Source organism: Pimephales promelas, chromosome 4 (assembly GCF_988280905.1).
Source record: "Pimephales promelas chromosome 4, fPimPro1.hap1.1, whole genome shotgun sequence".
Taxonomy (NCBI): domain Eukaryota; kingdom Metazoa; phylum Chordata; class Actinopteri; order Cypriniformes; family Leuciscidae; genus Pimephales; species Pimephales promelas.
The window spans coordinates 213,347-226,013 of NC_142772.1; positions in this window are offsets into that span (position 1 = coordinate 213,347).

The following is a 12,667-nucleotide window of genomic DNA, read 5'->3' on the forward strand; positions in this document are numbered from 1 at the left end:
ATAAAGCCGAGTCCCAGTCAGATCCAGAGATAAAGCCGAGTCCCAGTCAGATACAGATTCAGTCAGATCCAGTAAGATCCAGATCCAGTCAGACCCAGATCCAGTCAGATCCTTAGACTTAGGAATAGAAAGAGAAAAGTTAGAAAGACTTAGATCCAGAGATAAAGCCGCATACTAGCATAGGGTAAAACCTGCATCATGCACGTTAATAAGCATGATGTTTACAACAACAAACTTTTACACAAAAGTGATTCGTTCATAAGTCAGTTGCGTGATTCTGCAAAGGGAACGAGTGAAACTGAAGAGACTCAGCCGGAGACTCGTGACTGTTTTTCCCAGATATCTGAACGATCAGAAATGTTAAATCACAGTTCAGTATTAAGCTAATATTACAAGTTTCATTTTAGACGCAATATTGTCCCTTTATTGTCTTTTTGGCCAACGAAAAAAAGATAATAATTTGTTCAGTGTGTGAACAAACTGATTCAATGATCCATTCATAAAGAGAGTCACTTTCCACATTCCAAGTGTTTGAATGAATCCTTTGACTGAATGATTCAATGACTCGCTCTTTAAGATTGTATAATGTATAATTAGATTTTTAAAAATTATTTCACATTTTAGATTTCAGCCTTTAGTGTTTCAGTGTTGAAACTGAATTCATGGATTAATTAGTAAAACTAATAAATGTCTGATTATAAAGGTAAAGACAGGTCCAGCTGTGAGCCGCCCACCGCACACATGAAGAATGTAAACGCTGCGCTCGACTCTCTCACTCTTATCTGATGTGTTTCTCTTGTGCTTTACACTGACGGCCTGCCCCTCCGAGGGGGTTAAGAGGGAAAGCAGCCCTTAAAGAGAACGCTGCTTAACCCTGACCTGTGTCTGTGTGTGTGTGTGAGAGAAAGAGAGAGAGAGAGAGAGAGAGAGAGAGAGAGAGAGAGAGAGAGAGAGAGACGCTGCCTCCAACGCCACTTCACAGAGTGTTTACATTCTAGCGATCGGTCTTTATCTTCCCCAAGCCTGGATCTCTTGCCACAAGTTTACACTGCATCACACACACACACACACACACACACACACACACACACACAGAGGGAGGAGAAAGCTGTCATAAGCTCATCCATCTTGACTGTAGCGGCGGCCAAGTTAACTTTCTTCAGCCTGTTTATGTGCGTGTGTGTGTGTGTGTGTGTGCGTGTGTGTGTGTGTGACGCTATAATGTTTTCTGTATAGTCACCATGAAATAAAATGTACAATTCTTATTTTTTATGGAATATTGCAGTGTTTATTGTAAATCATATATGGATGCACATCATTATTGTGTAACTCATTTTGAATCAGAATAAGTTCCTCTTCAGCATCTCTCCTCTGATGATGTGATCTGTTCTGGGTCCAGAAGTGTTTAACTCAGATGTACACTATTATTATTATTATTTTTTTAAGTTTTGGAGTTGTCAAGAATGGTTTAATGTTTCTGAAAGAGTCTCCTCTGCTCACCAATGCTTAGATCAGAAATACAGAAAAAACAGTGAAATAATATTCCGATGTAAATCATCTGTTTTCTATGTGAATATAAAGTGTAATTTATTCCTAGCCTGACTTCGTCATACTCATCTTCTGGTCAGAATGAGTCTCAGACCGCTCCGTTGGGCTTTGATTATGAGTCGTGTTGTAACCGAACCAGGAAAAAAACCCCTCTGCACTCAATTGGATAGTTGGACCAGTAGCACAACCAATCAGAGCAACGCAGCAAGTCAAATACTTTGCATAGCGCAGTTTTCAACACCAGAACTTACTTATTTTAGTAGTAAAATAACGAGTGTTGCTTCTTTCACTTGGTCCTCCATGAGTGCCACCAAAGGAGAAACCACAACGACCACATGCTTTTCATTACGTCCCATCTTCTTAACTTAGCGACCGTCAGAGCCAGCTGATAACTTACACTTTTGTAGAATATCTTTCCGATCGACAAATGCCTTGATTGCAGTTTTCTGTTCATCTATTAAAATTAATGCGCTGTCGATTAATTTTAAAAACAGACGCGACGGCTGAATCTATACATCTCAATTCTCCAGCTGCAGTCATCTCTGAGGGAAACCAGTTAAGCGCTCTTTGATAACGTGATGATTATGTCCCTGCAGATCATCTGTCCACCATCGTATAAAGCCCGCCCTGGCAATCTGATTGGCCCGTTCATTTTTTACCTGATCATAATTACTCCTCATTGGATCGAGTCCAGGCCGAACTTCCCGACCAAAAAATGTTGTGGGCGGAGTTCAGGCTGGCATCCAGGCTAATTTATTCCTGTGATCAAAGCTGAATTAATCATCATTACTCCAGTCTTCAGTGTCACATGACCCTTCAGAAATATAGCGTCACTGTGAAAATGTTCGCAATCATAACCGAAACGGGAAAAATCCAGCGTTTAATGTTGCTTATGTGTGTATGTGGTGTGTTTAATACGCTTATACACCATGTGTGTGTTGATAAGTGGACAGCATTGCTGAGTATTTCCTCCTTAAAACTGCAGTGAACCAAAGACAGTCTCAAAAACACGCTTTGGTGTTTCTGACGTCACAAACCACCTTGTAACCAATCAGATCAACGTGTGATCGTCAACCAGAGGATCTCTGAGTGAGTGGAGACGGGGCTCATTCATAGCATATTCATAGAATCACACATACTAAATGAGCAACATGACATCATGACTTTTGCTTAAACAAATGCGCCACTTTCGAGTCAGGTGGCGTGTCATCTCTACGCATTTTGAGCTATCCGCGTGTATCCGCGTGTATGCGTATATGTCTACGCCATTAACGTCCGCGTCATTCCACGTGTCTGAACACGCAGTCAAATCTCCAGTCATAAATGCCATTAACCCCAGTGTTGGTTAGGTTTAGGGACGGGGTTGAGGTAAGTCATATATTTATATAATGTTAAGTCAACGGCGTTCATAAACACGCTGAAAGGCGATTATGCGTCTTGATAGCACGCCAAAAATGGAAATACGAATTGGCGTGTCATACACACACTACTTCATGAGATCAGTCTGAAATGAGTGTAAACGATGTAAACGCCTTGTAATCTTGATAATAATCTGTGTAATCTGATATACGCTATCTCACGACCAATTCGCATGAATCCGTGATTAGTGACAAGTGATTAAAAGGTGGATACTTCGTATGACCTCACTCGTACGGTTTGTCCAGTGACGGGTAGCTTTATAGGGGCGGGGTCAGGGGTTTCTTTCGTACGAATTCATATGAATTGGGAAACTCGTAAAATATGTACGATTTAGCCAAAAAACGCCCGGATTCGTACAAGTGAGGTCCTATGAATTCTTACAAATTAGCCACTTTTTTAGTTTTTTTGGTATTTTAGTTGTACTGTCAGCTTGTGCATGTCTTGTGGTCTTTGTTTGACGCTCATGCCTGCCTGTGGTTCCCGCAGTCCAGAGGACGTGAAACACACACACACACGCACACACACACACATGCAGTGGGATGGACAGAGCCGGCGGTAAGTTATTGAGTGTTGGAGTCCAAGAGAGCGCTCTCGCTGCGGCGGGTCGTGACTTCAGGCTGTAGCGGAGCCGCTTTTATTGATAACATCAAGTCACACATCGGCCTCATCCCAGGGTCCTCATGTCGTGCTCGACGTGCCGAAGAAGGAGCTTGTGTGTGTGTGCTTCAGGCTCAGGAGCTGGTGTGTGTGTGTGTGTGTGTTCAGAGACGCTCATTCCCACCAGAGCCGCAGCTTCCAGACCCCTGCATTAGGAGATCGATGGCCTCAGAGCAGCCGGCGGAGAGCCGCGGGATGGACGGTATTGATCTCGGACGCTGTCAGACACTGAGCGGGGATTCTGCTTAGCACCCTGACGCTCTGTTGCAGACGATAAAGTGATTTCTGGGTTACTACTTCCAATATTTCAGCTGGAAATGATCAAATGTTTATCAGGGGTTGACAGGTGAGAATTATTACAAACTTGTTAAATGCAATTTACATGAGAAGGGAGATGTGCAAACGTCCAGGGTTTAATGTTGTTTATGTGTGTATGTGGTGTGTTTAACCATGTGTGTGTTGATAAGTGGACAGCATTACTGAGTATTTCCTCCTTAAAACTCCAGTGAACCAAAGACAGTCTCAAAACACACTTTCTGACGTCACAAACCACCTTGTAACCAATCAGGACTGCGTTTCCTAAAAGCATCGTCAGCCAACTATGGTCTCGAGTTCTGTCATTATCAGCAGTTCAACGACTCGGTGTTTCCCGAAACCATCGTTCTAACAAACATCCGCAGAGGAGTGTGTGAGCGACAGCATTACAGAAGAGTGTGTGAGTGTCCCAATAACTCCTGATCTTGAGCCGAATGAGCAAGCTGACATTCAGTGCAATATACACTCACCTAAAGGATTATTAGGAACACCTGTTCAATTTCTCATTGATGCAGTTATCTAATAAGCCAATCACATGGCAGTGTCTTCAGTGCATTTAGGGGTGTGGTCCTGGTCAAGACAATCTCCCGAACTCCAAACTGAATGTCAGAATGGGAAAGAAAGGGGATTTGAGCAGTTTTGAGCGTGGCATGGTTGTTGGTGTCTGAGTATTTCACAATCTGCTCAGTTACTGGGATTTTCACACTCAACCATTTCTAGGGTTTACAAAGAATGGAGTGAAAAGGGAAAAACATCCAGTATGGGTCAGTCCTGTGGGCCAAAATGCCTTGTTGATGCGAGAGGTCAGAGGAGAATGGGCCGACTGATTCAAGCTGATAGAAGAGCAACTTTGACTGAAATAACCACTCGTTACAACCGAGGTATGCAGCAAAGACACAACACACACAACCTTGAGGCGGATGGGCTACAACAGCAGAAGACCCCACCGGGTACCACTCATCTCCACTACAAATAGGAGAAAGAGGCCACAATCTGCAAGAGCTCACCAAAACTGGACAGTTGAAGACTGGAGAAATGTCGCCTGGTCTGATGAGTCTCGATTTCTGTTGAACATTCAGATGGTAGAGGCAGAATTTGTCGTAAACAGAATGAGAACATGGACCCATCATGCCTTGTTCCCACTGTTGGGCTGGTGGTGGTGGTGTAATGGTGTGGGGATGTTTTCTTGGCACACTTTAGGCCCCTTAGTGCCAATTGGGCATCGTTTAAATGCCACGGCCTACCTGAGCATTGTTTCTGCCCATGTCCATCCCTTTATGGCCACCATGTCCCCATCCTCTGATGGCTACTTCCAGCAGGATAATGCACCATGTCACAAAGCTGGAATCATGTCAAATTGGTTTCTTGAACATGTTAATGAGTTGACTGTACCAAAATGGCCGCCACAGTCACCAGATCTCAACCCAATAGAGCATCTTTGGGATGTGGTGGAGCGGGAGCTTCGTGCCCTGGATGTGCATCCCACAAATCTCCATCTCTATCAATATGGGCCAACATTTCTAAAGAATGCTTTCAGCACCGTGTTGAATCAATGCCACGTAGAATTAAGCCAGTTTTGAAGGCGAAAGGGGGTCAAACACAGTATTAGTGTGGTATTCCTAATAATCCTTTAGGTGAGTGTATATATTTTATTTAGAATACATACAAATGTCATTTAGGTCTTTTAGATTTAAAGCGTAGTTTCTCAATGTGGGCATGTATGAACGAGCTCTAGCGTGAGAACGAGTCTATGAGTGAATCTCCAATGTCATGCCCGAATTTATAGCAAAACCCACGACTATGATTGGGTAACATATTTGCATGTGAGAAGTGTTAGACCTGAAACTGTTTTGAAAGAGCTGCCAAGAAAAACGAATCGAGAAAAGTCTTGATTACAGCATTATATGTTTACCTTTGCAGAAAAGGTTGAAGCGCTGTTGCCGAACGCACCATTGCAACTCAATTTCTGCACTCTTGCATGCTTTCCCCATAGCTAACACTGGGTTCATTGAGCCGACTGAGCCATTGATTATACTTGGAGATCAGCTCCAGTGATTGCTCCAGCTTCAGTGATTGACAGCTGCAGTGATTGACAGTTGCGGTGATTGACAGCTGCAGTGATTGACAGTTGCGGTGATTGACAGCTGCAGTGATTGACAGCTGCAGTGATTGACAGCTGCAGTGATTGACAGCTGCGGTGATTGACAGCTGCGGTGATTGACAGCTGCGGTGATTGACAGCTGCAGTGATTGACAGCTGCAGTGATTGACAGCTGCAGTGATTGACACCTGCAGTGATTGACAGCTGCAGTGATTGACAGCTGCAGTGATTGACAGTTGCAGTGATTTACAGCTGCGGTGATTGACAGCTGCGGTGATTGACAGCTGCAGTGATTGACAGCTGCAGTGATTGACAGCTGCAGTGATTGACACCTGCAGTGATTGACAGCTGCAGTGATTGACAGCTGCAGTGATTGACAGCTGCAGTGATTGATTGATCTTCCTTATCTTGTTACCTTCAGTTTCTGTTTTCTGTTAAACTACTTTGTGTGTTTTAAAACATACTATATTTATATATATATATAAATTGAATTAGTGAGAAAACCCTCCTCGTCTGTCTCTGACATGGAGATCATTTGTAGAAGTACCTTGGGATTCCCGCTGACAGACTCGAGTGGACTGACAACACAGAGAGCGTGACAAGAAAGACCAACGCTGAGGAGCTTCAGGTCATTAAAGGGGACATATCATGAAAATCTGACTTTCTCTGTGTGTAAGTGCTATAATCGGGTCTCGGTGCTTCAACCAACCCAGAAAACATGAAAGTGAAACCCAGTAACTCTGTTCTGGTGAGTCTTTCTCTGAGAGCATGACAATCAATAAACCGATCAGATTTCGCTACGACATATGAAGAGAATCTTATTATAATATTATCGGCACTTAATCTACAAGTTTATAATATTCCCGCCCATAATCTGGCCGTTTGTAATATTATCGGCCTTTAATCTGTACGTCTATAATATGCCCGGTACTTAATCTGCACGTATGTAACATTTCTAGCCCTTAATCTGCATTTTTGTAACATTCCCGGCCAGACACAGAATGTGTCTGTGAATTTTGTAAAATTTCACAGACACATTCTGGGGACGCCATAGCTTTATATTACATCTTGTGAGAGGGGGCATAATACGTCACCTTTAAGACCTTGCCCGTCATACAGGAGTTAGGGCATAAAGAGCGATCAATCCGATTGAACTTCCGTAACATTTGAACATTTTTATCTTGACGGACACATTTACATGCTGTCAACAAATAATGAGCAAGCCAGACGCTGAGACGGCGCAGGCCCACAGCCGTTCCCCGTGAGACCCAATGTTTTCCATATGGATGAAGTAATGCAGGTGGAGGAGCTGTCGACCGTCCAGTGGGACTCGTACCTTTTCCCACAGACGGGCCGTAGGTGGAGGGAGCTGGGTGCCTTATCAGCCCTAATGATTAGACAGCTGGAAGCTATTTTCCAGTCCTAGTTTCAGATTAGACTCCGAAACCCCCACTGGACAATCCAGCAATTCCATGACAAGGACAGATGGAGATGTTCTGACATGCATTACCATCTGATATGAGTGCATTTTACATCAATGCCATGATTTTACCCGTGGTTATCTCTAGGCCCATGATTTTAACCATGCCGTGGCTCTCCATCATCTCACAAGACTGTCTCAATAAATCATCGGACTTGCTGAGAGCATCCAGGATTGAAGTCTTGATCGATGCATCTGTTGCTTCATTGTGATTGTGGAAGTAAGGGGATGAAAGCCTGAGAGCAACACTCTCATCTTCATCAGGTCCTGTTGATATAATGGAGAAGTCCTCCTGTCTTTTTAATGATCAAATAACGTAGAATTACTTTCATCTGATGAATGATAGAAACATTGACAGCCAATCAGGACTGCGTTTCCCAAAAGCATCGTCAGCCAACTATGGTCTCGAGTTCTGTCGTTATCAGCAGTTCAACGACTCGGTGTTTCCCGAAACCCTCGTTCAGAGGAGTGTGTGTGAGCGACAGCATCGCAAATGACGTCAGAAAACGCTATCGTCCGCAGTTATAGGCCGCTTTTCCACCGAGATTACTGGACCGGCAAGATCAGGCCATTAGCCCGCTGGCGCAGGACTGCGACTTACAGTTCCCGCTTCATAAAGCCTGAACCTCGTCGTCGATCCATTGGTCGTACATTTTAAAGTGGTCATGAACTGGCTTTGAAATTTTTTTATATTGTTGTCTGAGGTGAACTTATGACGTTCGCTTGGTTTTTACATTAAAAAAACATCAAAATGAATAAGTAAGGCTATTTAGTACCCTAGTTTTGAGCCTACCTGAAAAACGCTCGGTTTTTATGGGTGTCTCGCACTGAAGACTTGGAAGTAAACGCCCACTGCAACAGTTTTGCATATTATAATGAGTTTTACTCTCGATTCGGTTTGTCATCACGAGGTAGGCATCTATTATTTAGCTACGCGTGTAATGCGCGAGTTGGTGGGCGGGGCTAAACCGGCCGTGTTGATGTAGGCGTTGATCTTCTCCTGCGGGGGTGGGGTTTTATCCTCTTTGTCGTCATAGTTCCCCACTTTGAAAAACGAGTCATTTGCTCAATAAAAGCTTTTATTGGATCAACAAGGACGTTTTCAGTTCTGAAACTTACAGGATATACTTATAATATGATGACGCCAAAAGCGCCAGGAAAATTTGATTTCTCAGTTCATCACCCCTTTAAACTCCATTGTTCAATAGAATAGCAAAGACTGGACGCACCGCACACAGATGATGGCTGAAAGTGGAGTCAACCAATCAAAATGCGGAATGAACTCGACCAATCAGTGCGTTCAGCTGAATGAAATATTTACCCGGAGCTTCATTTAGACCCTGATTTCTGCGTCCCTATTCCTGCGGTGCAAACGCTGGTATAGTTACGGATTCTGGCCCGTAATGCTCTAAACGTGCAGCTTCCAGCAGTGGCTCAGCCTGCGTCGGGCCTCACGAGAGAGAGAGATCGGTCCGATATCTTCAGTCCTTCTGTTTCTTCCCCTCTCAACACTCCCGTCTCTCCTCCTCCAGACCCAGATCAGCACAGATGCTGTCCGTCAGCGGCTCACGCACGTCTCCGCTGATACACACACGCTTTACACCAACCAGAACCTGCGAACCCAGTCCACTCGCTGACCGACCCGAGAGTTCTTTACTTTATTTTGCTCTCCTCACTTTCATAAATGAGCTGTAGTGTCCTGATCACACTAGTAGAAACATCAACACTGAAATCTGGTGTGTGTGTGTGTGTGTGTAGTGTTTGGTTGGCCTGTATGGTCATGTGACTCTGGTGACGGGCTTCGACGGCTGTGTTTCGGCAGACGCTGAGAGCATCTGTGCGACTCCTTCGGCGGATCTCTCCTTTTTGAACTCATCATCCGTCACGAGTCAGCCGCGTTCACTACATCTTAATGAAGTAATCCCCCTCTCGTTTTTCTCCCTGTGGAATGCTCTTGTTCTCTCGCTCGCTCCGCTCGTTCTGGCCTCTGACGGTGATTTGTTTTCTTCTCAGACTCCGGGTTGAGTTCGGCCGTAGTTTATCATTACTCCAACTTCCCTCCGTATCTGCTTTTGTACATCTTTGGTTTTCTGGCCCTCTTTCCGTTCTGGGATATTTATGTCCATGTTGTTTCTGTAGGACACTTTTTACTATCATTTCTATTCTCCCTAGTCAATTATTTACACACACACACACACACACACACACACACACACACATGTACAGTCAAACCAAAAACTATCCAGACACCAGATATAATTCTACTAGTGTGATCAAGAAACTACAGTTCATTTAAGTAAATGAAGAGAGCAAAATAAAGTAAACTTACATATTACACCCAAATATTCTTCATCCAGTGACATTAATAATCATTCAGGAGCAGAAGTGACTCCTCCACTTTGAGCTGATGATGTTCTGCTGAAGTGTGTTTTCTGTAAGTGCTAATGCTCTTTTACACACACACTGAACAACATGAAGCATTGCTTGCTCACTGGTTGAGCTAAACTGGTATTATCTAAATTTACCAGCTGACAGATATTCAACATAATTCATGTGTGAGAGTCCAACAGAAGGACAAAACCAGTCAAATGATTTATCATATTATATTACCATTTTCTAAACTATAGCGAATAGATAATGTGAGAAATGTTGAAGCTGTGTGAATGTTGGTTTGACTTTATTCAGAAATGTTATATTGATTAGGCTGTAGTTGAAAAAAACATGATCATCAGTGTAATATATGGATCCCCCCCCCCCCCCCCACACACACACACTTAATTCTCTTCCCCAGGATTATTAAAGTCTACAAAGGCTCATCACATAACGAATGGCCTCTCCACTTAAACCCTGACGCTGGTCCACTGAACCTTTGAAAACACAGCCTGTCTTCAAGCATTTTTCAGGACGGTCGGTGTAATCCATCTCGGGTCACACGTGTGTGTTTGTGCGATCGGAAGATGCGTGGGGGGGCGCGCTCATAAATCAGCCGTTAAGCAGGAATGAATAATAATGAATTTGTGGAGCTGGACGGGGTCGCTCGGGTCTCGGCGAGGATAAGACTCGATGCGGAGGAGCAGGTTCTCCAGAGAGACGCCATCCGTCAGATCAAAGGTGTGTGTGGGGAAGGTCACCGCTGTCGGCCCGAGACCTGTCCAGCCCGGGAACACTAATAAACAGTTGTGTGTGTGTTTCTCTGTGCCACAGTCGAGCCAGTCCCCTTCAACAGTGTAGACCACAGCAGTTTTACAGTGATAACGATCCCAAAGCGCCATATAGGACGCTTTTGCAAAAGCGTAAATATCCAACGCACATGGCACCCTTTAACGTCAAATGAGACGCAGATATATTTGGGTAGAAGGTGCCCTCTAGTGGTCTAACCCTTACCCTACACCATACCTAAACTTAACCATAACCGAAGCGTCTCAGTAGACGTTAAAGGGTGCCATGTGCGTTGGATATTTACGCTTTTGCAAAAGCGTTGTATATGGCGCTTTGGGATGAGAACGCGTTGTGATAACAGGAGATTACACACACAGAGAGTGTTTACAGCAGATCTGGAATACAGTTATTGTCCAGATAAAGTTAGTTTGATTGATTCACTTCCTTTGTAAAGATCATGTGTTATTAGCTTAGCGGCTGCTAGCACAATGCGTTCCGGCTGCTCACACACACACTACAGTGTTTGAGCTCGAGAACACACACACACACACACACACTGGACAATCTCTGCGCAAACTTCAAAAACACAGAGATGCTGACTGCGCACATGCGCATTAGTGTTCAGTCTCATGAAGTAGCGTGTGTATGACGCACTAATTCGTATTTCCATTTTTGGCGTGCTATCAACGCGCATAATCGCTTTTCAGCGTGTTTATGAACGCCGTTGACTTAACGTTATATAAATATATGACTACCTCAACCCCGTCCCTAAACCTACCCGTCACTGGGGTTAATAGCATTTATGACTGTTCCCTTCCCAGACAGCAAACTGACATTGAATCAACGTGGAACCGACGTCTCTCATGACATTGAAACAACGTTGATTTGCTCATCGAATTAACGTTGAACCAACGTCAGACGCGGCATTCTTCAAAGCTAAATGAAATCGAAAATTGGTTTGCTTTCATAACGTTGAAACAACGCGTTGATTTCAAGTTGATTTCCCGTTAGTTTTGAAAGAATGACGCGTCTGACGTTGGTTCAACGTTAATTCGATGAGCAAAACAATGTCAGATCAACGTTGTTTCGATGTCATATTTCCACGTTGATTCAATGTCAGTTTGCTATCTGGGATTACCGTCCTAGGAAAAAAAAAGATCGCTCCCCAGATGTAGATCTACATTTCGCTCGGACATTTAACGGCGTGTAGCCTATACGCACACGCGGAATCGCTCGAACATTATTGGCGGAGACATACATGCAAAAGTGATGATGTCATCATGTTATCTTTCTCTACAAGTTGAGCTCGACATATTACTCGTCTGGCCTTAAAAATCTATAATACAGAATGATGTATGGGTTAGGGTTAACCGTAACTCCAGCGTTCATCTCTGCAGAGGAGAAGGCGACCATACACTCGAGTCTCCGGTGGAATCAGTGTTGAAAACTTGTTCAAATCACCAATATTTGTTTTAGGATTGTGTTTTCGAAGTGTTTTATCATGCATTACACAACAGTGCGCAGAAATACTTTTTTTTTTCTTCTTAACCCTTCTAATAAAGCGTTTTACATGATCATTTATCACTTTATCCTTCTCCCGAAACCCAAACAAGCCCACATGTGTCTGTTAGCCATGAATGCATGCGTGTGTGTGTTCATCCGCTCTCCAGCTGTGCACGTGTGCCGCTCCAGCGATCCCGACGGCCACTAGAGGTCAATGGTTAACTCCATTTTGGCTCAGAATGGACTGTTTTCTCAAGGGTGACATGTTGAAGATTTAGAGAGAGGCCTTTGCACCGGCGCTGTAATTGTTGGTTAAACCTCCTTTAATCCAAAGGATTTTCTACACAACTGCTAATTTGTCATGGCCACCATTAATATCTGAAAATACAAGACGTTCCTCAATCAAATGAACGAAATAAACGATGCACTCAAAAGGGCTTAAGCAGTGAAAGATAATGAGATGAGACGTGCTTTAACTCTTAGGAT